Source organism: Parambassis ranga, chromosome 7, assembly GCF_900634625.1.
Source record: "Parambassis ranga chromosome 7, fParRan2.1, whole genome shotgun sequence".
In the NCBI taxonomy this organism is placed as follows: domain Eukaryota; kingdom Metazoa; phylum Chordata; class Actinopteri; family Ambassidae; genus Parambassis; species Parambassis ranga.
In genome coordinates, this window is record NC_041028.1 from 14,167,318 (window position 1) to 14,194,222 (window position 26,905).

The window sequence follows — 26,905 nt, forward strand, 5'->3', positions numbered from 1 at the left end:
GGAGAGGACTGTCACCATGTGTCACCAGATGTAGAGGGGGAAAAAGCTCCAAACGAGAAGCGAGATGATGAACAACCACAAAAAGTTTGGCTGTACTTACTGATCAAACCGTGCTCCGCATCCGTCCTGCTTGGCATGTTTTTTTTTTGTTTTTGTTTTTTTTTTAGGTTGCAGCAGAAGACGTTTCCATTCCCGGCGGGCTTGTCAGACAGCAGCAGCAGCAGCACCGGTTCCAAAAGCTCAGCTCTGCAGTTCCGTGCGCACAGGAGAGCAGCGCTCAGCATGAATGAGAGTAGAGCTGCAGTTAGACCCCGGCATCCCCTGGTAGAGAGGGGGAGAAGGAGAGAGAGAGAGAGAGAGAGAGAGAGAGAGAGAGAGAGGTTAGTGACAGGAGCGCGCCCCCTTGCTGCGTAATTGCGCTACAGCGACTCTCCAATGCGCACTACCGCATGGCGCGCTTAGGTGGCAGCATTGGGCCCGGTACAGTCTGCGGAGCTTTGTGCTCCTTGTGTCTGGTTGAGGCTCATAAATGACAAGATAAAGGCTGTTTTAATGGAATCAGATTCTTTGATATGTATTTGATAAAAGGATGCTCCTGTCCAGCTTGACTGATTGCTTCTGTCATCTTATAAAGCTTGCATAGCGGCACTGCTCTCTCTCTCTCTCTCTCTCTCTCCTGCTGCGCATATTGAATTTGTGCGTGCACGTTCACTTGGGTTCTGTTGTCTGAATGTTTCTTTCACGTTATTGAAATGTTTGCACTGTGTAAAAGGTGCGTTTTCTGCATGCATCTGAGCACGTGTCTCTGCATGTACATTTGCACCTCTGAGTGTGTGTGTCTATGTGTGTGTGTGTGTGTGTGTGTGAATGTGCATGCTTCTATTCAATATCTTTCAATGCTGAAGGTCAGCTCCCTTGAAACTTGACAAATCATCTCTGTTGGCAGTGCCGGCCTTGTTTGTTACTTCACCGAGGACCACAGGCTCCTAATTTCAACAGATTATCTTTTTTTAATTAAATATCTAAAATATCTAAATATTCCCATTAAACACAGTAAAAACATTAAAAAAACATTGATAATAAATTCATTCAGTCACTACAGTCAAGTACCTGTAAGTACAGAGTTCTTTGACAGTGCAGATCAGACCTTCATAGAACGGGTACAAATGATTTGTGTCATTGAGCCCCTCATCAGCCCCATTTATTTAGTAACCCATACAGTAAGTAGTAACAAGGAATAATAAACAAGTAAATAAAACTATATAAAATAAATGTGAATTACACCGATATAAATGGAACGTGTGTATATTTCCGGCTGCATCATAGGGACCTAACATCCCAACCACATGACAGGAGTCGTTTTCCTTGTAATATGACTTTAATATTCATTATTTGATATTTACCTAACCCCTTAACCAGTCATTTATTATGCCATACCCGGCCACGAAATGAAATTTGGGTGACAATCAAAACGGAAACAAAGCAGCTTCGGTATCAGGAGACTTGAACCTCAGACTGAATGAAAGGCCACCATGTTGGATGCTCTTCCCCTGTCTCACACCCACCTCCTTACTTTAGCTTTATTCTTCCAATGTTCAGATGACACTGGCCAATGCAATGATATGTTCCATTTACGTAAATGTGACACAGCATCGTATGCTGGGCAACACATCACACATTTGTTTGTTTGCAGCAAGCTACTACAAGCGGATCTGCTGCCAGCTAACATTTCTGTTCTGGGTAGCTGTCTGACTAGCATGTATATAAAATAAGATATGATTTGAAAACGTAATCCAATCTGTGATTATTGGCTATTGACATGCATTCTAAATAAATGTTATTTGTATTCAGTTACCGGCGAGAATAAAACAACATATTTTTACATTTCGTTGTAAACCAAGAGATATATAACGTGGTCAAAGGGGTGAATTTTGCACCCTGAGGGAGATTTGTAGATAGTGTGAGTGTGTGTGTGTTTTAGTGCTCGTATGCAAGAATTTCTGCAGTATTTCTCCATCCTGGACCCCTTCTACGACCTCTGTGGTCCCCTTGTGCATATTAAATGATGATATTTCTGCACATATTAGTGATGACTGGGGAGTTTTCATACAGGACAATGAGGTGTCAGGTTCCTTCTCTCCACACTGAGGCGAAGGATGTGGTTACACAGATGATACTCTGCTGCTCAGATTACCGTACGTGTGCACGTGTTCGTGCGTGTGCCGGTTTGTGAACATCCTTTCTGCTTAGTCCCACGGTCTTCCGTGTCTTGATGTGGCAACTGCCAGGTCTCAGAGTTCATCTCTCATCCTGCAAACATCTGAGTCATCCACATGTGCTTTTTTTCTACTGATAGAATCTTAATAAATCATCAGCATCATGTTCAATGTTTAATGACTTGTGCTTTGGCTGTTAAAAAGCAAGTGATCACAATACAAACATCACAATACTGTATTCATGACCCTTAAAACTACTAAAATAGTCAGTATTAACATTGCTAGCCATTTCTATGGAAGACTATTCCAGTCAACAGAAAAATATGAATAAATAAAGAAATGAAATAGAGATAAGGGGGTCTCTCTGATGATGGTCGGGAAGCTGAAGCAGAAACGGTTAACACAGAATATGTGGACAAGCAGTTGATAGGACACTATTCAAATGTTTAGCTTAGATGAATAAGTCTTAGCTCCACATGTCCTACCCACGATGACAACAGGTTGTTGTATGCTATCTAGTTGCCAGATAATTTGCATAAAAAACTAAAATGTTGGCGTAGCAACAGCTGAACAGAAGCCTCGATGCAGCCTTTTATTACTGCCTATATGCATGCATGTGCGCAGCAGGGGCAACTCAGTCAAGGCGGGGGCATTTGTTGTCAAACTATCCTAACTATAAAGCTCTGCAGGAAACCCTGATTTCCAAGAGAAACATGACACCTCAGTTAAGGTAACTTTTACCTTGTGTTAGCAAAATTCTGCACCACCATAGACATAAACTGCTGCACATATCCGGTCAAGCAGTGTTCAAGCATCATGTAGACGTCAATGAGTTTGAAGATAAAGGAGTTCATAGATCATACGCACCATTGTATAACTCGACCTCTGATACCAATGTGGCCAATCAAGCCTGAAAACAGCAGCCTGTTGGTGTGTTTCTGTTTTACTGTGTCTTGGTCAGATTTAAAAACCTCTGTTTCCTAATAGCACATATATGACTGTAGAGTATGTGAAAAGATATGAAGCACAAAATAAGAGGTGCCAAATATAAGACTACAGTACAAAATGAATGGCTTCACATGTTGGAGGTGTGCAGGTGGCTTTTCCCTGACCAAAAGACAATAATGTATGTCTGACAGGCCAGGATGCTGAGTGGTATTTATTTCCATCCAAACATTCTGTGCTTAGAACAGCAAATAGAAAAGCTTTCAATAAGCTACCAGTAGCTGAATCATTACATCAGGGGACAAAACAGACATTTCTATAAAAAATTCATACTTTTGCCTCAAGTGCAAATTCTGAAGCAGAGCATCAGCCTAGCTTCCAACATGTACGTGTGGCTGCCACCAAATAGCTGAGCACGGTGTGAATGAAAACCAGCTCCACCATCCAGGCTCTCTCAACTCATTCTCTGGTTGGCTTGTATCTCCCTCCATCTTCCCCCTCCACCTTCCAACAGAGCCTTGATCAACAACGTCCATTTCATCCCATAAACGCCGACTGATGCCAAATCATAATTAAAATCTCTGCGGAGAGCTGCCTGACAAAGAAGCTAATTAGGCATTAAAATAAAAACTGTTTCTTTTTTCTTGCTTTTAGACACAAATCAAATTAATTCCCTTAACTTTTGTGCATAAGTGTCAAGGTCTGCGAGTGTGTGTTTGTTGAGATCAGGCAAATTTTCTTCTTCCTTTTTTTTCTTTTTTGTCAGTTTGTTTTTATATCTTTTCTGTTATTTTTCTCTTTTTGATCTTTTGACAAAATTCACAGAGAACCTTGTGATGTTCGAATCAACTCAGAGAGCAAATGCAGCAGTAATTACTGAGAGAAAGAGGAGAGCGGCAGATGAGGAGAGAGGCACGAAAGGAAGAAGAGATGGAGAGCGAAGAAGACAAGAAAGATGCTGGCAATCAGAGAGAGGGAGGGAGAAGAAAAGAAGAAGTGGATAGTGGGCGACTCTTAGTGCAGCACCTCAAAGGATGTCCAGGCTTCTTTGCTTTTTGCTTTGTCCCTGCTTGATCTTTGTTGCGCACGTGATGCACGCCCACACACAGAGCGCAGGTGTAACCACCACATACACACACATGTATACACGGGGCTAAAAGGCCAGGCTGCTTTTGAGTTTCTTCCTTTTGTCTTGGAAGTGTCTGTAATTACAGCCAGACCAGTACAGAACAGAAGGGGAGGCAGCTAATGCTACGGCTAACTAGGAGCTTTCAACCTTCGAAAGTGCACACGCGTGTTAGCAAGGCTGACGATAAATAAAAGCCAAAGAAAGAGCAAGGTGACTGTCTTTTGTTCAGATCATTACAGATAATTGTAGAGAAGCAGCTTTTGCTGTTTTGTCCTTTTGAGGGGCTTCTTCTTTTAAAAATCATTACATAATGTTACGTTGCATTCACAGACACATAAAATGCATTTTCAGAATGTGTTTTTGCTCTTTAACTAAAGATTACACATTTTTCCTGTAGCAGTAAACACAACAATTAACATCTGAGTAGGCTCGAAATCGAAAATATCGAAACCGACATTTAGACCATATAACTGACATAATCTCACTAATGGCGGTTATTTCAGTTGTTACTTTTTCCCAGAAGCAGCAGTATAGGTGAAAATGTTTGAAGCGGAGGAGGAAGATGTGGCCAATATTTGGGATTTAACTTTGTGGCTTTGTTTTTTTTTTTTTTTTTTTCAAGTTCAACCCAACACACACTAAAGATTTATAATAAAAATAATCGTTCAGTAATTGTTATCGAGGAAAAAACTTTAATCATCATATTTATTTAGAGCAATATCGCCCAGCCCTCGTAGACAGAGGCCACAGTCATGTGAAGAGGAACCTTCTGGCCCTTCAAGGTACCCAGTGAAGAAAAATGAGTTTATACGCCTAAGAATATATTTTATTATTCATATTACTTCAACATGTTCTTTAAATAAGTTCCAAATTATGAACATAATTTGTCTTGGTAAACACTAGTGTAATATAATATAGAAATCACAGTTGAACATCTAATGCTAGGTCAGAAAATTATAATAAAATGACTTACAGTAGCAAAAATTATATGAAATATAAAGTAGAATTCAACCCAATGGAGCCTGGATATGATATTGACAGCTATCACATATTTAAATACTAATACTAAAAATGACAACAAATTATGCGGCATATCAGTAATTTAGGAAAATTAATGATCATTCCATGTATCCAAGTGTGTACACACACACACACACATTTGATCAGACAACATTTTGGTCTCATTATCCAAGCCAACAATTACATTTCATCTTAACAGCTGAAGGGAAAAGGACAGCATTGTAATCCAGACCCTCATTTGGGATTCAACAACAGAGGCAGTTACGGACCATCGCACAGCCATTGGTGCTCACTGCAAACCTTCACACACACACACACACACACACACACACACACTAAACATGTGTTCCACTTTATGTGAAGCTGAATTATCAGATGCCGGTGTAGCTGTATCATAACTGCTTTTATACACATTTCAAAGCAAGGTTTTTTACAGTCTTATCGAAACAATCACATCATCTTGCTAATGTGTTCATTGTGCTAAAGCTTCATTGTTCCTTCAGGCTATGTGTACTCAAGAGAGTGCATTCATTCATTTTTTTTATTTTTTTTTTTTACATCGTTATCAGTCACACACCTGAGAGTTAAATGAAATGTATCACACTATAATTAATGTTATTCACTCCTCACATGATCCTTCAATCGCAAAGTACAACAATAAAGTATTCTTATTCTTATTCTACTGCCATTTAGTGGTGAGACTATAGGTCACGTACAATTGAACACATATACCACTTACTGGTGTGAAGGACAGCCTATGCATGGCAGTAGTGACTTCATTAACGATCCTTCGCATGGATTTTTCTATAATAATATAAATGAATGCACTTTTATTGGTTTTACTACAATAAAGCAACAGCGCCGTAATGGGGGTTTGCGCTACCCACCACTCGTGCTTCCTAGCGCTTTTTTACACAAGTTTTTACCTTGGCACAAAGAAAAATAGCTTATTTCAGAGTGCATGAAATAATAGATGACTATTCTGAGTAATAGGAGGTGTTGTATTTTGACACACTGGAGAATTTGTGTAATCTCCCTGATGAGGCACGTCATTGTCTTCCATGGTACCCACACATAATTTTAACACAATGAGTAATGGGACCATGTGTACGTTAGTGTAAACAGACTGTGCTTGTTTTTCATGCATTTTACTGAGATCAGTTTGTGTGAATCACACAGATGCTGATGATGATTGTCTTCCAATTAAGGACTTTGATTTCTGACTTTGTGAACTGTATAAGTACTGGGAATATTTGTGACATATTGTTTCTGCGGCACTCTGGGGAGCACAATTATTACATCCACCCACAACCAATCTGCTATGAATTAGACTTAATATAACTTACCTAAACCACTAATTACCTGATAAAAGTGTGGCCTGTGCATCACTGATACAGAGCTAACATGCATTAACGTAGTGGGTGAAAGTCACGTATACTTCTGAAATGGAATAGTGTCCATGTTGTTTCCACATCACGTTTAAAAAAAAAAAAAATGAAAAAAAAAACAATAAAAAAATTATATTTTTAAGCAAACCTTTAATTTAATGAGAAAAACTAGAGGTTTCACAACTGTCTAATTATTTATATATTTACAGTTCAGTTTAGGTAAACTCCACCAGCGAGTCTCCGAGAAGATCTGACACTTCTCTCAACATTTATTCCAATTAAATGCATTGGAGCATGTAAACACACATCAGATCACTTGATTCAGTGTTTAGATAATCAGCTCATTTGGAAGCTGCAGCTGGAAGGAACTGATTCAAGAGCGATAGTAGCCTCACACACACAGGGATAGATGTTTGGAAGGAAAACACAGCACGAGCAGAGCTTTCAGTGTGTATCAGTAAATATTACACCCATCAACGCTCACACTCTTATATCCGGACACAAGATAAAGGGTGATAAAGTGGTTTTTCTTTTTTCTTTTTTTATAGGCTTTAAAAAGTGGGGAAAAAACAGTTGTCATGATACAGATATTACGTACCTCCGTTGCTAAGCATAGGAAGGACTCTGGAACAGAATAAATTGTGTGTGCGTGACGCAGTGGGGGAGCAGCACAATGAAAGTGTAAGGGGGGAGAAAAAAAATGCTGTTGATCATAATTGCTGGTGGTGAAATTGCTAGTCTGTATTTCCCCTAAAATTTCCCCATGTGACACCATCCACAGGGGCTCCAACACGTGCAATTATTTCTCCTGGAAGGATTCAGCTTGAACTTCAATATCGCCTCCTCCTCCTCATCCCCCAACCCCCTGTCCTAACGCTCCTCCTCTCCGTCTCTCTTTTCATCCCCCTCCCTCCCTCCCTCCTCCTTCTCTTGCTCCGGACCAATTTGGGGTGGCGAGGCGATGGTTATCTAAATGCAAAGTGATGCTGTAATAGCACTCACCGAGGAGGCATAAACGACGAGTGAGCCCCAGAGAAAGAGGGATGGGGAGGAGGTGGAGACGTAGAGAAAGGAAAGGGTGAAATGGTATGAGAAAGGGGAGGAAAAAGGAGGGATGCTGAGGCTGTGTGAAAAGCAGATTGAGAAAGCAGTAGAGGAAATAAAGCTGAAGAGGAAAAGAGCTAAATTGAAAAATGATGAAAAAAAAAAGTGGAAGATGTGACAAAAACAGGGATAGAAAACCTGAAGAAGAAACTGGGAAAGATGAGTCAGCAGGAGGAATAAAGCAGAAGCGGCATCGTTTGTTCAAAAGTCACAACACAATTTTTATGCATTTACTTCACACGGACCACTTGGGGTGCGAGGAATTTCTGTTAACTCCCGAAAGACAGAGGTACACAATACAGAGCTGTAAGTTACAAATCTGGTGAGAGCGCCAGTTACATTCCACATCGTACCAATATTCAGCACTGGTGGCTCGACCTCTGAGTTCCAAATGACACCAACAGCACAGACATCCATCCAGCACTGAGGGTCATATCATATGGACCTCTCAGGTCTTTCAGTATGTATGTGTATGTGACACTTGCAACAGCAACAAGACAGTGAAGAAGCTCAAGAGCAACTATATGAGCTCACAGACACACGATTCAGGATTCAAACACAACAGCTAATGTCATGATTTAGTCTTAACACAGGGCATTAGCCAATGCATGCTTTTAGCCAAAACAGCAATACATTAGGAAGTCACTGTCATTTATGTAAGCACAACGTATGCACTGCAGATTTACAACATGAGCAAATATTAGAATGTGATGGAAATTAGCTTGTGAGCTTCAATCTGGTACAAGCATCTCTGTTCTTTTGAGATTAATGTTATTGTACATTGTCCCAATAAATAAACTCCCAATAAATACCTACAATATTGTAAACACTAGCCGCGATGTGAGACAGAGTGGACAGAAAGAGCCTCAGCCAATCCTAAAAACTGTTACAGGAGGCAGCACCATAGTCTGTATGTTGCACTACAGAGGCTTTTTAAATGAAAGAGAGGAAGAACAACGTGGACAGAGAATTAGAAGCAGCTGAAAATGGAACGGATGAAAGATGAAAGTCCCAATATATTTCTGCATGCTTGTTGTCATGCCGAACACTAATATCCACATGGAAGTGGTGCCACCAGCCGCACATTTGCTGTTTATCCCAAGGAGTCACCTCTTGGCTTCTGCTAACAGGTCAGTTTGTCTGTCTGTGTCCCAGCCATAAATGTGTGAATGTTTAGCCCATTGATTTCCTCCAGTCAGTCTCTGCGATTAATCCCAAACAGGCACCCTGCCCTGCATTCCTAATCACACGTCTTCCACTGCAGGCAGGAAATAAAACACATAGGACCTACTCACTGACACATTTTCATCTGTGATTTCTGCATCTGTTGAGATGATTCCAGAGGACAAACTGTGCTCAAACTCCAACACATTAGATGCACTTTGAACCAGATTTATGAACTACACAATGTCCTGCTGCAGGAAGCAGGTATTGATTTTCCACAGTGTGGAAAAAGAATGCTTAAGTAGAAAAGAAAATGCATTCCAATGCTCTCGAGAGGAGGACTTTATGACATTTATTCTACAATCTAATAGTGGTATTATTAGGTTATAAGTAGCTATGAAGATGTGATTGCTCCCACTGAAATTCCACCATGATTAATTGCCAAGCCTCTGCAGAAGGAACAACAGCAGTAGTCAAAGGTGACTGAGATGTCCATAGTAAGCAGGGACATCTCAGTCATATGCAGCATTCTGTGCACATTAACACTACTCCTTTTTGGTGACAGGCAGCATAAATTTAAGCTAATTTACTTCCATTGGAATTAGAATAATCAGATGATATAATGTAATAAAACACAGCTGCGACAGGCAGCATAACTTTAAATTTAAACAGCTAACCTGAACCAGTTGTGTCCAAAGACTACATGGACAACACTGATCCACCTCCACCCACTGTGAGGCCAAAATATCTCTCAAGGGTGCTGCAATGTTGAAAAAAGATGTCATCTTGTAATACTTTGTTCTTTTTTTTGGCAACAATAACTAAATAAATTAGTAAAGGTAGGGTTTTGGGCCTATACTGGTGCCAGCCACCAGGGGGCAATTGTTTTAATCTCACTTCTTGGGAGTCGTCATGACGTCCATCTTGATTTACAGTCTATGGTTGTGTTTAATGAATAACCGCAAATGTAAGTGGAAACTGAGATCAGGAGTGACGTTCTCAATAGAAAAATTCCGCACCACAGGTGAGAGATAAACCTGGGATTTCACTAAAATATGGTGCAAGAACTAACAGATTAAATTACATGACTATCTCAAGTAATTGTATGAAACTGTCTTGGCCTCAGACTTCTACTACTTCTACTCAAGTTAATTGTTACATCAGACATTACCTTAAAAGTTTGTTTACCCGAGGGCCGATGTGTGTAAGCTAGGGGTGGGCGATATGGCAAAAATTTTATATCACGATTCTTTAATGATAAAATCATGATCTCGATTTTATCACAATTTGTTTTTACATTGACACTAATTTGCATGTTTCTGTGTAAATGACGTCAGGTAGCCTACTCTGTCACCTCTCAAAAACTGTCAGTAGATTTTAAAGGCAAACAACAACTCTGATAACGAGCACTTAGTATTAGTTTTCAATAAGCATGAAAATTTAAATAACAATTACAGAACAAAATAAAGTTTTATTACAAATAGGTTAAAAAGAAGACTAATGTAGTTCTGTAAAGTATTATTCAACAGTCATTTAAACAGACTGAAGTGTGCCTGCTAAGGTTAAACAGTAAATACAGTATTGAGACTTAAGTAACTCTTAAAGTTCAATGTGATTTAGAACAAATGATCAAACTTTAATGGGAATCATATCTAAGGACAAACGGAGCTGCTGCTGTCAGCTCTGTCCACCGTTTACTAGAGTCCTCATATGGAGCCTCTTCATCAAATGCCTGCGTTATTGTTTTGGTGACGTCATTAGCTGCTGCCTCTGTCTGCATCTGATGTACACACGTGGCCCTCCCACTGCACACACACACACACAGGTGCTGACGGCACAACAGCAGCGAACCTGAATATAACGAGCTGGTAATGTTCAGAGAGGTGGGCGCGTACGCGCTCATAGCATTATAATACACGCGGCCCTTCCACTGCGACACACGTCGCGCCAAACACACACACAGACACAGGCTTAGAAGACGCGCCGCTGCTGCCGGCAGAAACAGTACCGAACATAAAGGTGGAGTTCGTTTTAGGGACCAGTTGCTCCGTTCTCTTTTCGTTTTCAGCCGTAGCTTCCTAACAGAGAGGCTGTCATTGGTTGGTCGTGTTCACATTAAGCGCACTGAGAGTTGGCCGAGTGAAAAAAACTCATGCGTCTGCGCGAACATAGAACTGCAATTAATAGAACGTGCTCTATGGACGATAAAACGATCTGTCCGTTCTGGTAGATCGCCGATACTTTCAAATCCTTCACGATCATTTATCGTCAAATCGCACAGCCCTAGTGTAAGCCTCTGATTCACAGACATCTCCCTATTTTGTTGATCATGTGTGAGGACATGCTGGTATGACAAGCATCTGTTTTAGAGATCACAACTCCATTGGTTTCTTCCCACCAAAACACATTTATGTTTGTGGAGCATTAATAAAGATACATAAACACAATTATATTTCCTAAATGTTCTTCATCCAATCTCTATTTCAAGTTTCAACATTTAAATTTGAAGTGAGTTCAGACGTCTCTGAGGTTGAAATTAAACTTATTATTGCTGTGAAATGATTGATTGCTCCAGCACTGCAGGCTATTTTGTAATATTCTAGTTCTTCCTTACCTGTTAACATTGAACAATTAATATTATTTTCTCAAATCAATACATGTGTAGGTCGTAGGCTTGGTTATGAAAGTGTTCGTGCCCACCTTCACACACCACAGATTCTTTTATACAAAGTCTAAGGTCTCCAAACTGAGTGTTTTTTTCTGAATATATAAAACTGAATAAAAAAATATAGAAGTAGGAACTTGAAGGTTTTGTAAAGCTTTTCAATGTACTGCCACCTTCTTTTTACCTTTTACTATAGAGGTCCACAATAACATGGTCCTGACTCATTTTTATTGAAATGGCATTCACGGTCTGTGTGTAGGTATCTGTGTGCTTACACAAAACAAGTGCTCTTAGTGAGATGGAAAATGTCAGGGTAAAACTGATAAAAAGATTTGTTTTCTGAAAAAAATATATATATTTTTTTTAATAAATTGCAGGGCAAGGTTGTCTTTTTAACTATTCTACTCAACTTTTTACTCAGACCAGAGAGAATAGAAGAAAAAAAAAAGATTTCTGAGTTTTGGTTGCTTGCCGAACTTGGCTTGAACACACATTTTATAATATCAGCCATAAAAGATGCAATTTGTTGAAGTGAAGTGCGGCATCTTTCCCCCATTCCCTCATTCTCCATTCATTTTTTTTCTTTCTATTAAATAGCCTTTGACACCTGGTCCACAGCCTAGTTAGAAAAAAAACAACATGCTAAACAATTCCAGCAGGATTACGATAATCCCAATTTTCTTTCCATACACGGTATTGGGGTCACCTTGCCCTAGCGGAGACAGCAATATCAATGGGTTGGTTAATGTGAGCCCAATAGTCCCTGGCATTAGCTTACCAGGAAGTGACAGCGAGGAGGTCATAAGGTCATGTTTGTGTCATAGCCAACAACCAGGGAAAGGTTGTTCACTCATGCTTTGCGAGTGGTTTATTGGCAAGAGAACAAACCAATATGCAAGGGGCTCGTGCCACAGCTAGCTGATTAGCATGCAAACTTATTACATACAGACATATCTGCAAAAACATAACATGAGGTCGCTGAAATGGTCAACACGGGAGGGTATGGTTAATCCCGTAAAATGTGTTGGATGTTGATCTTTACCGTCTCCCTGTTTTTAATGCCTAATCTTTACCAGTAGTGTCTCTCGAACTACGACCAATAGACTTCCTGCCTCTGAATCCAAACGTACTCGTATTGAGGTCTTGTTAGGTTTCCAGTGTATAGTTACTGTATAGTTCAAAAGCACCCAATGGCTGAGAAAACACTGCTCTCACAGACACTGCTCCCTGCACACTGTATGTCTACTATATTCAGTGCTGAAGTGCACAATACATCACCAGCAAACACAAAAAAAGCATCATCTATCTTTATGCGAGTGCTCCACAACACACTTTTATTCATCTGTATTAATAGCAATGGACATAAGGCACTGCAGCGGCCTCAGGTCCTCACCCTTCCTACAGTGATGCAGATTTAAAACATGACAAATTAATAAGATGCTAGGGCATCTAGAAGGCAGCTTTCTAGTCAACAATCACTACTGCTTTATTCTGGACTGCTTTCACAATTCTGTGTATGTGAAGATTTCCTACAATAGTTGTCCATGGCAACAGTGTAAGGTACAAGATACAAATCTCATTCTCTTCAATACAACCTTTCCATAGATTGTCCATACATCCTGCTCAGCCTGGCATCAAGTCATGCATACAACAGGAAGTCAGCACCTTCATACTTTGCAATCTTGAGAGGCAGGATTACATGATTTTAAGTTTGCTGCAATATTTGTCATTCAAGGTTGGTCAGATGGATGTTAATAACACTTCTTTTAACCACCACCATAAAAGCTGATTATTATTATCATATAACCCAGTCAATCAACTACCTGTCCTTCCCAGAAATGAGTAATACATAATTAGTTCAGATTTCTTAATGCAGCTGAGATGAAAACATAAGATAAAGAAAATATTTGTATAGACTGACCTTTACTTCTTGACCTGAAGCTGACTTCATCTGGTTAAGTACTACCTGCCCATTTAAAGCTTGATGAAGGAAGAAAGTTAATGAACCTTGCTGTGCCTCCCTGTCTTAAGCTCTCTCTCTGCTTTTTCTCTGGACGTGCTATGAATCAAAGTGAGTCGTGAGATTCTGGCCAAATTACAAAAAAAAATCTCTCAGGAATTAAAATAAATAAATAAATACATCTCCCTCCTGGGCAGCTCCCTGAATGGTTACACAAATTAATCTCACTTTCCCAATTCCATCACCCCCCCCCCCCCCCCAGAATTATCCATTTTCAATTATTTCTCCCTCCTTTTTCTAATTTCTAGTCACCATTGGAAATATCAGCGACGAAGAAAGAACAGAGGAGTGAGTGTGTTATTAATTGCTCTGATGTGGATTAGATGTGTGTGCATCATGCACCACCCCTCCACCCTCCTATCCTCCAATCACATTTCAATTAATAACAGTCAGCCAGGCATCGCCTCAAGATGTGCTAGCAAGGTGATTGTCCTGTCAGTCAGAGCTGCTGGGGAGCATTTGCAATTTGTCACGTTTCCTCTGTCTTTCCTGTCTTTTCACAATTGCTCACTCTTGTTTCTATCTCATAATCTGTACCCCCCCCCCCCCCCCCCCACACACACACACACACACACACACCTTCCCCCCACCACCACTCCCCTAACCTACCATCCACCTCTTCACCCAGATATTTTTTTTTTCCTGACTTCAAAAATCATGCCACATATCATCCATTTATTCATTTTTTTCTATGATAGCTTGGTCAACGTTGAAAGGGACTGGCTATATATGTGTGTGTGTGTGTGTGAGTGTCTCCTAAGAGATTTTCTGCTGCCTGAGATGGCATGCAACTTTAAAAACTGTCATCCTGCACTGCATTTCAAATGCAATGGGAGACAACGCAGCCATTTTCTATTAAGGCCTGCATGCTCTCGATGATAACCTGCAATCCAGGACTAGCATGAATTGAACTATGCACAGACGGACACACACTGGAGTCATACCCCTCTTGTAGCTATATTCTTTTGTCACCTGCTCCACACAGCAGATGAGGGCCTATGAAGGACTGATGGCACATTTTGTTTATGCCTTTCTGCCTATATATTCCTGAGTGAAGCCTTATTATTGAATTATGTTCATCTATGGACAAATAGCTTCATCCCAATTGGTAGAGACTAAACAATATTTTCCTATTGACAATGCTCATCCACAAGTGTGAGCGACTTCAGCCACACTTACACAGCCTGTTTGCTGACGTGCTGTGGCACTTTTAAAACACCTTGCTGTGCTGTGTCAAATGCATCCAGGTGGAGCATTCTGTCGCGCCTCTGAGCCAGCATCTGAGACGTTGACAGCGGTGGATTGACCACTGTGTGAATGGGTCAACTGGCGTTGCAGAGCACTCCAGAGAGACATCCTTTGAAACCAAAGGCTTCATTTTAAGTCTGCGTGAACAAGCAATAAGAGAGGAAATGCAGAATAAAGAGGGGGAGCCGGTTTATACTGCAACCTCTGCATGCTTTCGGGGTTAGGATGTGTGGAGGAGACAGGGTTTGGACTGTTGTTTCCTGCAGTCTGTGTGTCACAGCCACCTGTTAATACCGCTGGACAGCAAAAACCCACAATGCATCACTTTGAACTGGGATAAGTGGGCAACTTCAATGCTCAGAACAAGTCATTTCAATATCAGCCATGCTTCCCTCAGTCTTTTAAGATGTATAATGCTAAACAAGTGGAGACAACATCCAGAAGAGGCAAACTCTTTTTCTGCCACCATTATTACTGAGACTCAGATGGTTGGGAAAGCCTCCAACACGTTTTATTAAATACTAGATCTTCTCTGGTAGTGTTTTGTTTATGGCTTGGGCTGATATGTTAGGGCAACTCCTGCAGGAATAACAGCACAACGTAAGACTCCGTCTCTTAACCAGCGTGTCAGAGGCCAAGCAGCACTACAGTGAGGTCTGGTCAGACATGTTAAAGAATCAACACTGGTCAGTTACAGGGTCACAAGGTCAATATCGTGTTTGCCAAGACTCCAATGTCTGCTTATAACAGAGTGGTGGAGGTTTGACTGTGTTCGGAGCTGGAGGAAATATTCAGCTCCAGCATAATCACTGGCATCCTTTATCCATCCTGACATCACTGAGCTCCTTGTGATGCTGCCGTCTTTGAGCAGTCAGTAATTTAGTGTGACTTGGAATTTCGCTCTTGTTTTTTTGCTGAAATTGCATCTGCGCCGATACGAGCTTGCTGCACTCAGCTTTCCATCTGCAAGGCTATACAAGCACGAGCTGGAGAACATTTCTGACACGTGGTTACCCCAGCAGACACGTCTGGGGGGAATGAATTTTTTACACATCTCCAAATGGAAATGACAAGGAGACAAATGATTTTTTTTTTTCGTTTTTGTTTATGAAAACAATTGTGTCTTTGTTCCACTTATGACAGATGCTGTATGCCTCCTTCATCGCTGCAGATTGTCACAAGATTCTATTCAGAAATTCATCTTTATAAAATCACTCTGGAGATGTAAAAACACAAAGCTGCCTTCAAATAAAATTACAGTTAACTCAGAGCGATTTGGTTATTCAATCACACTCTGTGTATTTGACCTGCTGCATGTCCACACACACACACTCACAAACAACAGAGCATACAAACTGCCAATTAGTCAGCTGACTACTAGACCCAAACTCCAAAAATGAAGATGGGATCGATGTTAATGATCGGCTCACACAACAAGCTGCCCTGCCAGGCTTCAAGCTTTGAATGTGTTGATGATCTACAGTTTGCAGACTAAACAGCATCCAGTGAGGAACAACCAGTAACAGAGGTCAAGTAACATGTATAGACAGTCAATGGGGTTACAATGAAAGTTAGATACATGACTTACTCATGGATTATCTATTATCTGACATGTGGAGCTATAGTTTCCAACTATAACTTCTCAAAGACTCCATGTTACAAACATGGGCGGAGAAGTGAACACAATTTTTTGTTGTACATCACATAACATTTTCTTATTTTAGGACTGCATGTGCAACAGTGACGTGCGCATGAGGTTCATGGCTGGTGAGGCATTCATTTCATTGAAATAAAACGTTATTGTGGTCTTACCTGTACTTCCATGTCTTCTTTCAGTTTTACCTGGAGATCCGCCGCTCCGGTGTTGATCTTCCTTTTATTTTTACTTCCTGCTTTGGTTGAAAGTCTAATTTAGGATATTGATTGAGTTTTGATAAATAGTCCTCCATTCTGAAACGAGGCGGGCCGGAGGGGAAGATGGATCGCTGCACCTAACCACCGATGGTAAACACGGGGTGTTTGCTAGCTTGCTGTCACTTATTCTGCAGCTGCGCAGTAGCTAGGCTGACGAGCGCCCCTACCATGCGGAAGGAGAACTGCCTGCTTCACCAGGTGCCTCTTCTGACGTTGTAAGATCGCTGAGCAGACGAAGCATGCTACACACGTACATTACATACATCAGCTAAACTATGGAAGCCCAGAGGGCATATATTAAAAGTGTCTGAAAGATTTGATTGGCAAAAATCAAATCCGGGGTAGCACAGCCCAACTCTGGAACCCGATTGGACACCTCAGGTGATTGACAGGTCGCCTTGAAAGATGTGCGATGTGAGAGAAATGAGGAATACAGACAGGGGTGATCAATAGGTCGATCGAGAGAAGGGAGTGCGAATTGGTCATAGGCCATTCAAAATAATTACTCGCAGGCCAAAAGAAGTATAGCCAAGTTAGCACTGAGCTTACATGAGTGTGTGTTGTTGCTGTATTTATTTAGATCATACCAATATTTTTACAATTCAGTTTCATCAAAGGATGAGTGCACAATGATCACAAAAATATGTGTGTGTGTGTGTGAGAGAGAGAGAGAGAGAGATGCATTATGACAATTTTTAAGAAGGCACATTCCATAGGTACCAGGTTAGAGAAACAGAATATTTGACTATTAGTCAAATATAGCATACACAGAGACAGTAACATGCTCTCATTGCATGGCATCTCTTCTCTGTATTTTAACCAGAAATGGGAATATTCTGCAATTTTTAATAACTTTTTTTTTATCAAAATAGTTTAAGTTTAAGGTAGGGTAGGAGATTTCATTCTTCTCTTTACAATCTGATAGCAACCAATAAGTTCGCAAGTTTTACTTTAAAACGAAGAATATGAATCATCTGTGGAAGCTATAAAATGCTAAAAACATCAGCCAATCCTCCGGGTGGACCCTGCACAGAGTATTGGCTGGTTGTCACTCTCTTCCTGCTCTGCGCGCACAAGAGAAGTGCATGCATGATGGCCGAAGTCACAGACCGCCGCTCGTCTTCAGGTGATGCGCGTCCATGTGGTTGGGAGGCGTGGCTTCGGGGTGAGCTCCGAGAGAAAGGGGCGTGTGTTTACTTTCGAAATCTGGCTGACTCTCACTGAGTTTTCAAAAAACTCCTACCCTACCTTTAAATGGAAAATTAGTTTATAAATCAACTCATTAAATAAATATAATAATTTAATCTATTATATATTTTATTCTATCCACGATGGCAGGCGAGGCTCTGCCTCCTCTGCCTCTCCTCCACATGTCACTGGTGCAGCTGCCCTCCGTGTGGCAGGTAAGCTAGCTTTAATTCCTATAGCGCCTACAGATCCAGTGATACACACATTTACAGCACTTAACATCCTTTGTACTGGCCATTATTACAACTCAATCCAAAGGAGAGGCACAACAGCTAAAACTGCAAACAAACTGACTGAATAAAGTTTAATGTCAGCGACAGGAGGTGAGAAACAAGGAGCGGAAACAAATCTGAGAGTCAGTTTATAAAAAGAGTGAAGCCTCATCCTAAAAATGGTGTGGAACGCCTCTGATTGACAAGCCAGATGTCCCCTCCGGCTCGCCTGTGGAACAGCAGGCACACAGCTGAGCTTATGGAAGCAAGAATGTGAGGAGAAATGAGAAAAGCCTCAGCCTATCTCCTTTTGGCCGAGTGGCTCTGTGCTGCCCCGCTCTGCTCTCTCTCCTTCTCACTCTGCTCGCTCTGCTTTCTTTATTTAAAAGAAACACGTGTAGTGTCGGAGCGTCCAAGTATGAAATTCAATTCTCATCCCCCAAACGGTGTTTTTATTAAAGCCTTTACTATCACGGCGAGCAGACGGGCCCGGCCAGCTCAGCTTGGCTCAGCTCAGCTGTGTGAGTACATACTGTACAAGGAGGGGAGGGGACGGAGAGCATTAAGGGGAAGAAAAGTGCAGGAAGGAGGACGAAAGGCAGGAGAAAGAGTGTGAGAAAAAGATAGAGAGAGATACAGTGTGAACAAGGCAGCAAAGGATTGCTGCAGCCAGCAGCAGGGCGACAGAGGGGCTTAACTTGCCCAAAAGGCAGCTCAGCCTCTTATGCAATTTAACCAGGATGTGCTTGACTTGAGCTTGGGTTAGCGTCCCGGCACGGCCCGGTGCACAGAATCAATTGCACATTGGACAGAGAATTATGCTCCTTTGCACTGTGTATGTTATTTTTCCCCATCACTGTAATGACATTGTCCTCAAATATGACACAATAAGCAGCAAAGCATGCATCAGAAGCTTTCTTTCACCCAGGTACTGTTCTTTTATTGTGTGTAATTGATCATTTTGTGACATGTATGTAGCAACACTGGCAGCAAAGCTCAAGGAATGGTTGTTTCTGATGCTTGACTGGTCAATCACACATTTATTCTGATGCTTTGGTCCACAATGAAAATCGCTGACAGCTATTAAATAGATTGCCATGAAACACTAACATCATCCCTACAAGATATAAATAGTTCTGTCTTCTCAACTCACGGTCACATTCCAGTCAGTCGCGGTTACACTTTGTCTCGTTAGTACGTTAACGTGCTCAAATATAATGGTGAACATGGCTCACACTCCTCAGTCCAAGGTTCCCACAGTAACCTTCCTGCGAGCCTACATACTGTATCTGCAGACCTTTTGAATGTTCTGCTCATATTTTGTCACTTTTTTTCCAGTTTCTTCTCAAATTTAAATCTATTCAAATCAATGGTCCTGAAACCTTAAAATAAATAAAGACTGAACTGTCCAACGATCAACCTCTGTTAGATCACTCCACTCTGAATCCACCCGCTCCTCTGTTCTGACAGTAAATACACAGTTGGGGTCAGTTGACCTCGTCTATGCCTCAGAGGAAACAACGCATTGTGGCTAAACTATTCTGACAGGCCTGCCCTTTTTACACAAGAAGAAGACCAAGAGAAGAAGGGAGGACAGAAGCTCTGGCTGCCTGGGTGGCTTCGAGTCGATGGGGAACAATGCAAATAGGTAACGAGAAAGGAAGGCAAGTGAAGAGTTGATGATGATGGAGGGTCACAGCGGGACTCAAGAATGCAAGCAGCCATGACTGCAGGGCTGGCTGTGTGGTTGGCTGGATGGCTGACTAGGATGCAGGCTCTGTTACTGGTTGGCTGGATATCAGGCTTGTACACTGCATGGCTGACTGACTGGATTTCTGACCAACAGGCTTTCTCGTTGATTCGCCGGCCAGATGAGTGGAGGTCTGACTGGCTGACAGTTCTCTTGACAGCTGCAAAGGTTGGCTGGCCGTCTCTGTGGATGGCTAGTTGGCTGTCTGCGCATTCATAATTCATCTTCTGTTTCTGATGATGTGGGTCAAGCTCAGTTCTAGGCAGATGGGACTGCACACAGACTGACAGGCTGTGCAGCAGGCAAAGGCTTCAAGCTAACAGCCGGCAGGAGTACAGAACATGCTGCAACATCAGCACAATTCTATGGTACTGGATGTCCTGCTGTTCGTTTCAAGCCGGACAGAGACACATCGTTAATGGGTGCTGCCACACGTATATAGCCATTTTATACTTGAAAAGAAAAGAAATACAAGGAGCTGGAGTAGTGCACAGGCTGTTTATAATGACAGACGAGCCCAGTTCAGAGTGGCGGCTCTGGCCTTTGCCACTTTGGCAGGCTTGGATTCCACCTAGCTACTAGTTAATGCGGAGCATGATTGAAGCTTAAGGGGGTAGTTGACATCTAGGCAAACAGCCAGCAAACCCTGATGGCACAGATGGCATAGAAACTACGCTCTTAATAATGCATAAATTGCATAGAGGTTTGGAATTTTGTTTGCTAAGCTAAGGTAATCCTGCTCATGGTAGCTTTATATTTACTAAACGTGGATGAGGGTTATGTCAGCAGAGAGGGTGTAACGAGAATAAATGTCACAACAACATTCACCCTTCAGCAGTATTTGATGATAACTGCAGCTCAGAAAGGCTCGATGCAAAGGTGATGTTAAGGTCTGAAGATGTCGTCAAAACACCAAAGACTTATCTGTCATCAAACCACATTTCCATGCAGCTTGTTAAATTTAGCATCAGAAAAACCGTTGCTTGTATAAATAGCGCCCTCCTGTGGTCATCTTACATGCGTTTAACACTCTGAAAGGGTGCAAACTGTAATCTTCTGCCATCATCAGTGCCTGCTCTAAAGATCAATCTACAGCCTAAAGTGTTACTAAGGGGGCTTGATAGCTATAACCCCAAAACCTTCATTTTCCACTTAATCTACCTCGACCATCCTTTTTATTGCATTCACTCTTTCAGCCTTTATTTCACACTGTGCAACCAATTTCCTGTTTCCTGCACTCCACTTTGCACCTGAGCTCCCTTTTTTTAATGCTTGTGCTAGAAGTCAAATGGCGACCAGTGGTGGGAAAAAATTAATGCTGAACTGGCTTTAGGTATACACCATATGTCATCATATAAAGCGATGCCATGTTCAAATTGAATCCTGCACGGCTGATTTTCCTTCTAGAGGACTGTAGAACCTGCATATAAATACCTAATGTAAAGAATTTATTTACTTCTTTCTTTCTGTATCCTCGTTCCGTGACCTGCCTATCCATTCTTGGCAGCTGAGAATCTCCCATCCCTCTCCGACATCCTGCATTAATTCCAGATGAAGTGAAGAGCTGCGATGGAGATTTCCCTCGTGGCGGAGATGGAGATGCTGTGATTAATACCAGAGAGAGACAGTGGGCTGGAAGAGGAGGACGAGGCCAGGATGAGGAGGGAATGAAAGGATGACGCGGGACAAAAGGAAGACAGAAATTGAAAGGCAGAGTGTGAGAAGATAGAGGGTGAGGTGAGGACACAGATCAGACTGCAGGTCGGAGTGAGTGAAAAGTTGAAAAACAGACCCTGAGTGGAGAGAATAACGCATGCAAACACCTCAGCTGCTTTGTGACAGTACTGCACTTGAGCAGTTATAATTCTCTGGTCCTCTGCCTCTGTTCTTCTTCTTCACTTCAAAATGACCATCTAGACATACGGTAAATAATGTGTGAAATATTTCTACATCCAACCTGCAGTAGAACAAAATCTTATTTTTTTCTAGATTTCCACTTGTTTTCCACAAGGATCAGCATCATTTTAGTACCAAACAAGCACAATAAAATAAACAAATTATCATCAGTCCCACTTGTTTAAAAAGCAAATAATAAGTTGATAAAACAAAATGTGCCCTTTAACTGGTACTGAGAGGTCTGTATTTAGCCGTCATTCAGTACTAACATGCACTCTAATACAGGTTAGATAAACAGTATTATTTTCTTTTTGTATTTGGATATTCCAACTCAGCCCCTTTTTCTACATTATTTTTGTCATTGTGAACAGGATGGTAACCGACACAAAGAAATTTGATTGATAAATATCATCAAATTGGCCTAGAATTGACATTATTTAGGGAAATAAAACAGAAGAGTGTGCTGCCGAAGCTGGAACAGCCTGGTATGGACAAATGGCCTATGAATAACATGCCAGTTTCTTAGGTCATTTTGCATGTTATGATGATGCATTTTTAGCATGTCGTGTGTCATTTCACGCCACTTTAGTTTCCACTGATTTGCACTGACACAACCTGGCAACAGAAGGGCTAACGTATTCTTAATGTTATGAATGTGTATCTTGTTTCAAAACAAACCAGGATCCACACCTAACCACTGTCACAGTTTTTCTCTAATACCTCCAAATACTCCAAACTCAACTGAAAAAGCAACAGTGTTGGGGGGAGGTGAACCACAGACACCTGGGTGATAAGTCAACCACCATTCCCAGCAACCCACCTGCCCTCCTCATGGGAACATTCGATACTTTATCATTCCATGATCAAGCAATTTGTTGGGTGATGTCAGCCAATGTGTATACAATTATGTTTTGTTTCGGTCAGCAACAGTGTAAATGTTGCACAAAATACAAATAGTTTTAAATGCAAGTTCATACAGAAAAAAACAGTACCAAAAATGCGTATTTGTTGCATGCAGAATATCATAACCTAATTATTTATTAATGCAAAATGCATTTTGTGTTCAGCTGCATCACAATGTCTACTGCAATGCTAACACAGCATGGTTGTGTACTCATTGTGTGTGTAGTTTTTTAGAACAAATAGGTCTTAAAATATGTGAAACTGATGTTAATTTAATATAAACAGGGGAAGCTACTTTTGTTCTGTAGAAGGAAAACATGTAAACATATGTTAATATTTAGACCAAAGCAATACTGTGCCTTAAAATTGCTACTGAGCCTCTCTACACAGATTTATACTTGACACAACGGGTCAGTGGGAGTCCTACAGTTGAACTTCTCAATACAGCAACAGTTCTATTATGCAGAAACACACTATACTATTGCCTTAAATTATATCCAGAGGTAGTAATAAGGTTTGATTTGCTTTGTGCTATGAGTGGTAATACTGCTTTTTTTCCCATGTGAGCATTTATCATGCTGGAGGCAGTGATCACACTGAGTAGAAGACTTGCAGTGTTTTTGTAACATGTTACAAAAAACATGTTCATTCTGACTGGCAGGGGAAAAAAAACAAATAAACTGCATGGCACATTAACTGTGCAGCTTCTATGTGTGACACCTGTGGCTTCTGCTGGTAACATGTAACCCATAAACACTCCATCAGCTTCCATTCCAGCACCACACAAAATTATTATTTAAGACACCTTCAAGCAGAACGAAGAAGAAGGCTTGTACTGACATATTCTCAGCTGGGAAAATTATATACACCAAAGCTCTCCAGTGAAGATAGGGAATACATTTTGCTCCGATTGTTTCCAAGCAGCATCAGCTTTGCATGATTTTTTTACGGCCAGTGCTTTTTCTTGATTCGACTGTGTCATAAGTAAGGCTGTGGACCTGCCTGTCAGTGCGAGAGTGCTCTGTCTCCGATCCAGCTCCAGGAAAATGCCAGGTTGAGTTTTCAGCCTGAGTGCCTGGGATGTGCACGGTGAAACCATCAGTGTCAGCAGAGTACAGTACCTGAAGCAGCCCCAGTCACAGCGCTGACAGGCTGGAGAGGGGTGGGGGTGGGAGAAATCACCAGCAGTCCAGCCAGCCAGTCAATCAGCAAACACTAAGTGCACAGAAATTTTACCAAGCATTTTACTCCTACGGCTTTTCAGTGTTACTTTTAGGTGTTTATAATTAGTGGCCATCAGTGAAGCATTATGGACAAGGGGGGGTCAACTGTTTTAGTATTTGACTAAAGAACTTGACATGTGAAGACATACAAGCTTCAGGCACATTTTACTACACACACACATTCCATTGCATGACATGCTTTCTCTTCTGAAAAACCTCTTGTTGACTGAACAACAGAGTGGTGTACTTTTGGTTCACACTGATGAACAGCTACAATATTAAACAACAGTAAGACAATTTTCCTTTGCAGACGGAAAATGGAAAATGGGAACATTTAAGGCTGACATATTGATGAAATGATTTATCCTGAATTAACACACACACACACACCAGACACTACTCTCGTAATGTTGAAGTGTTAGCCTCACAATTAAAATATGCCACATCCCCTGAATAAATGTTTGCACAGTGCATGGCGGATGCATTACTAATGTGGTGACCATCTGTTGAAAAGTACTCTACACTATGCACTGTGGGATACTAGGGTGTAATGATTCTACCTACACACATGGAGAGCGCTACAAAATGGTGAACAAACAATGTTAATGGACTTTACACGAAGAAAGGGAATGTTTTTGGACACATCATGGACCATGACAGCATCCAACAAAAATAAACCCATACAGCAACTCATGGCAGCAGAACCGTTGGCTTCAGCAGCTCAGTTTATAGATGGTCTCTACCGGCAGTATCCTCTTGCAATGCTCAGCTGTTTACTCAGGCTGGGTCGGCCAATACACTAAATATTAGTAAATATGAGAGAAATGATGTTTCTACATGAAGCATATGGCAGCAAGGGACACTAGTGTGATAGCAGAACATTCAATAGGCCTGTTATCTTAAGTGTCAAAAAAAACAGAAAAAGTCCAGAACCTTTATGAAGCCTTCACCCTTCATTGTGGTTTGTGTGACTGACTGTATGAAAATTACAACATATAGCACCTTGTGTTTTTTCTTCTCTCTCTCTTCCTCCATTTCTATTCTCCTAATTCCTTCCTTCCTGTACTTCCTTCCTCTCAGAACTCAGTCTCCTTCTCCCAAAACAATAATAACAAGCTTAGTGATGCAGCTCGCTGACCGGCTCATGCGCCAGAAGAAACTGAATCCCACAGCTCAACACCGACAGATAATCCTCTCCGCAAAGCCAGCCTTCCCCTTCTGGAACAATGCTCTCATTTACACCAGAGTGACCCTCAACATAGTGCAAGAGAAGGCTGAAAGAGGGGAAAGAAGCATAAACACAGAACAGGACCAGCTCGGAGAGTGATTTTTAAGAGACACCGCAGGAATGTTTTAAAAAAAAACTTTTTTTTTGGCTTTAAACTAAAAATTCTAAGCCTCAACATGACTGTTGTACCCTTCTGCCAATTCCCCATCACCAACCATAGGGCGTTCTGGACAATTTAAAATTCACACACACATAGAAGCAAAATGTGACCATGGAACACTGGGATCCTCGAGGTTTCACGTCCTTCCTCAACCTCTGATGACTGCCAAGACAAACAACAGCAGCTGCGAGGTCCAAACAAGAGGATGCATTATTAGGCTACTCTTCAAAGCCGCTGTGGCCATGAGCGGGAAGCGGTCAGATCACACCAGTGTACAGGCAGTGAGGCTGATCTGAGGGTGTGTGGGTACCCAACTTCTACAAACTAGTAAAGAACATCAGCTCAGGTAAGATAAATACAGGAATAAAAGTTTCAGATTTAAGCACCGGCTGTTGCTTTTGTGCATTCCTACCTGAAGGCTGAACATATCTCCCTCTGACTGAGGTGAAGGATCTTCTCTTGATTCCCACCAGCTCTTTTTCTGGTAAATAAAAGATGGTTGTGCTGCTTCCCTTAGCCTCTGGTAGGCAACATTAAAGGAATGGTCTTGTTAATGTTGCTGTGCTTCTGTAACTCTTTTCAAACTTTTGACCTCAGTAACACTGCGGCTCCTTTGACCTTCCTCTGACAAACATTGCTTAAATAAATCATCCTTCATTTTCCATGCTGCAGCAGCAGCAACACTGATGTTAATTAGAGCTGTAACCTGACTGATTGTGGGCGTGGTCAGAGGCTGCTCAAGGTTCAGCCCACAAATAACAACAGTAAAGGTGCACTGGCACCCTATCGGCTTTACTGTATACACATTTAGGTTATGACGCCTGTTTTTCCACAAATATGTCCTTAAACTGAATATTTCTTTTAACTCTTTATAATACATATTTATATAAATTATGCATTTGGTGCCAGCAAGATTAGAAAATATGAAAATACTGCTAAAGCAACACCTGAGGAGACAGCTGATGGCTAATTAAAGATAACTGTCAAGGCTTAGAAATGCAGAAATACAGTATGTGAAATTATTTATTGACTTAAAATTTAGTAGATTTCACCATTTACCGTAATAATAACATTAAAATATTCAGAGATAAAAGTGTAGTAGTCTTTTCTGCCCCCAGTCTGCACTGCATTAATAACAGACATCATTCTATCAGATGGAGATCCCTGCATGGGCTTAGCAACACTTAAGAGAAAACTTCATTGCTGCATCCACACATGATGTACTAAAGCAAAGAAATGTGTACAGTACATAGTGTAAAAACAGTGCACAGTTTTGTTGTGATGTGACGTGTCAGTTGTTAGTATGCATACCCTATACATAACAATAATAATAATAATAATAATGATGATGATGATGATGATGATGAAGAGTCGGTTCAATTGGTGACTCCAAATTGCCTGTAGGTGTGAGTGTGAATGGTTGTCTGTATGTTGCCCTGTGATGGACTGGTGACCTGTCCAGGGTGTACCCC

At 41.3% G+C, this 26,905-nt stretch overlaps 1 protein-coding gene across 1 annotated transcript in view; it reads right to left on the minus strand.

Moving 5' to 3' along the window:
- Positions 1 to 217, minus strand: part of plxna1a (plexin A1a) — a 194,522-nt gene extending 194,305 nt beyond the window's left edge. Inside the window, exon 1 of the mRNA XM_028409537.1 lies at positions 101 to 217. The gene's annotated coding sequence lies outside the window, so the exon portion shown is untranslated. The remainder of the gene's footprint in view (positions 1 to 100) is intronic.
- Positions 218 to 26,905: the final 26,688 nt, after the last annotated feature.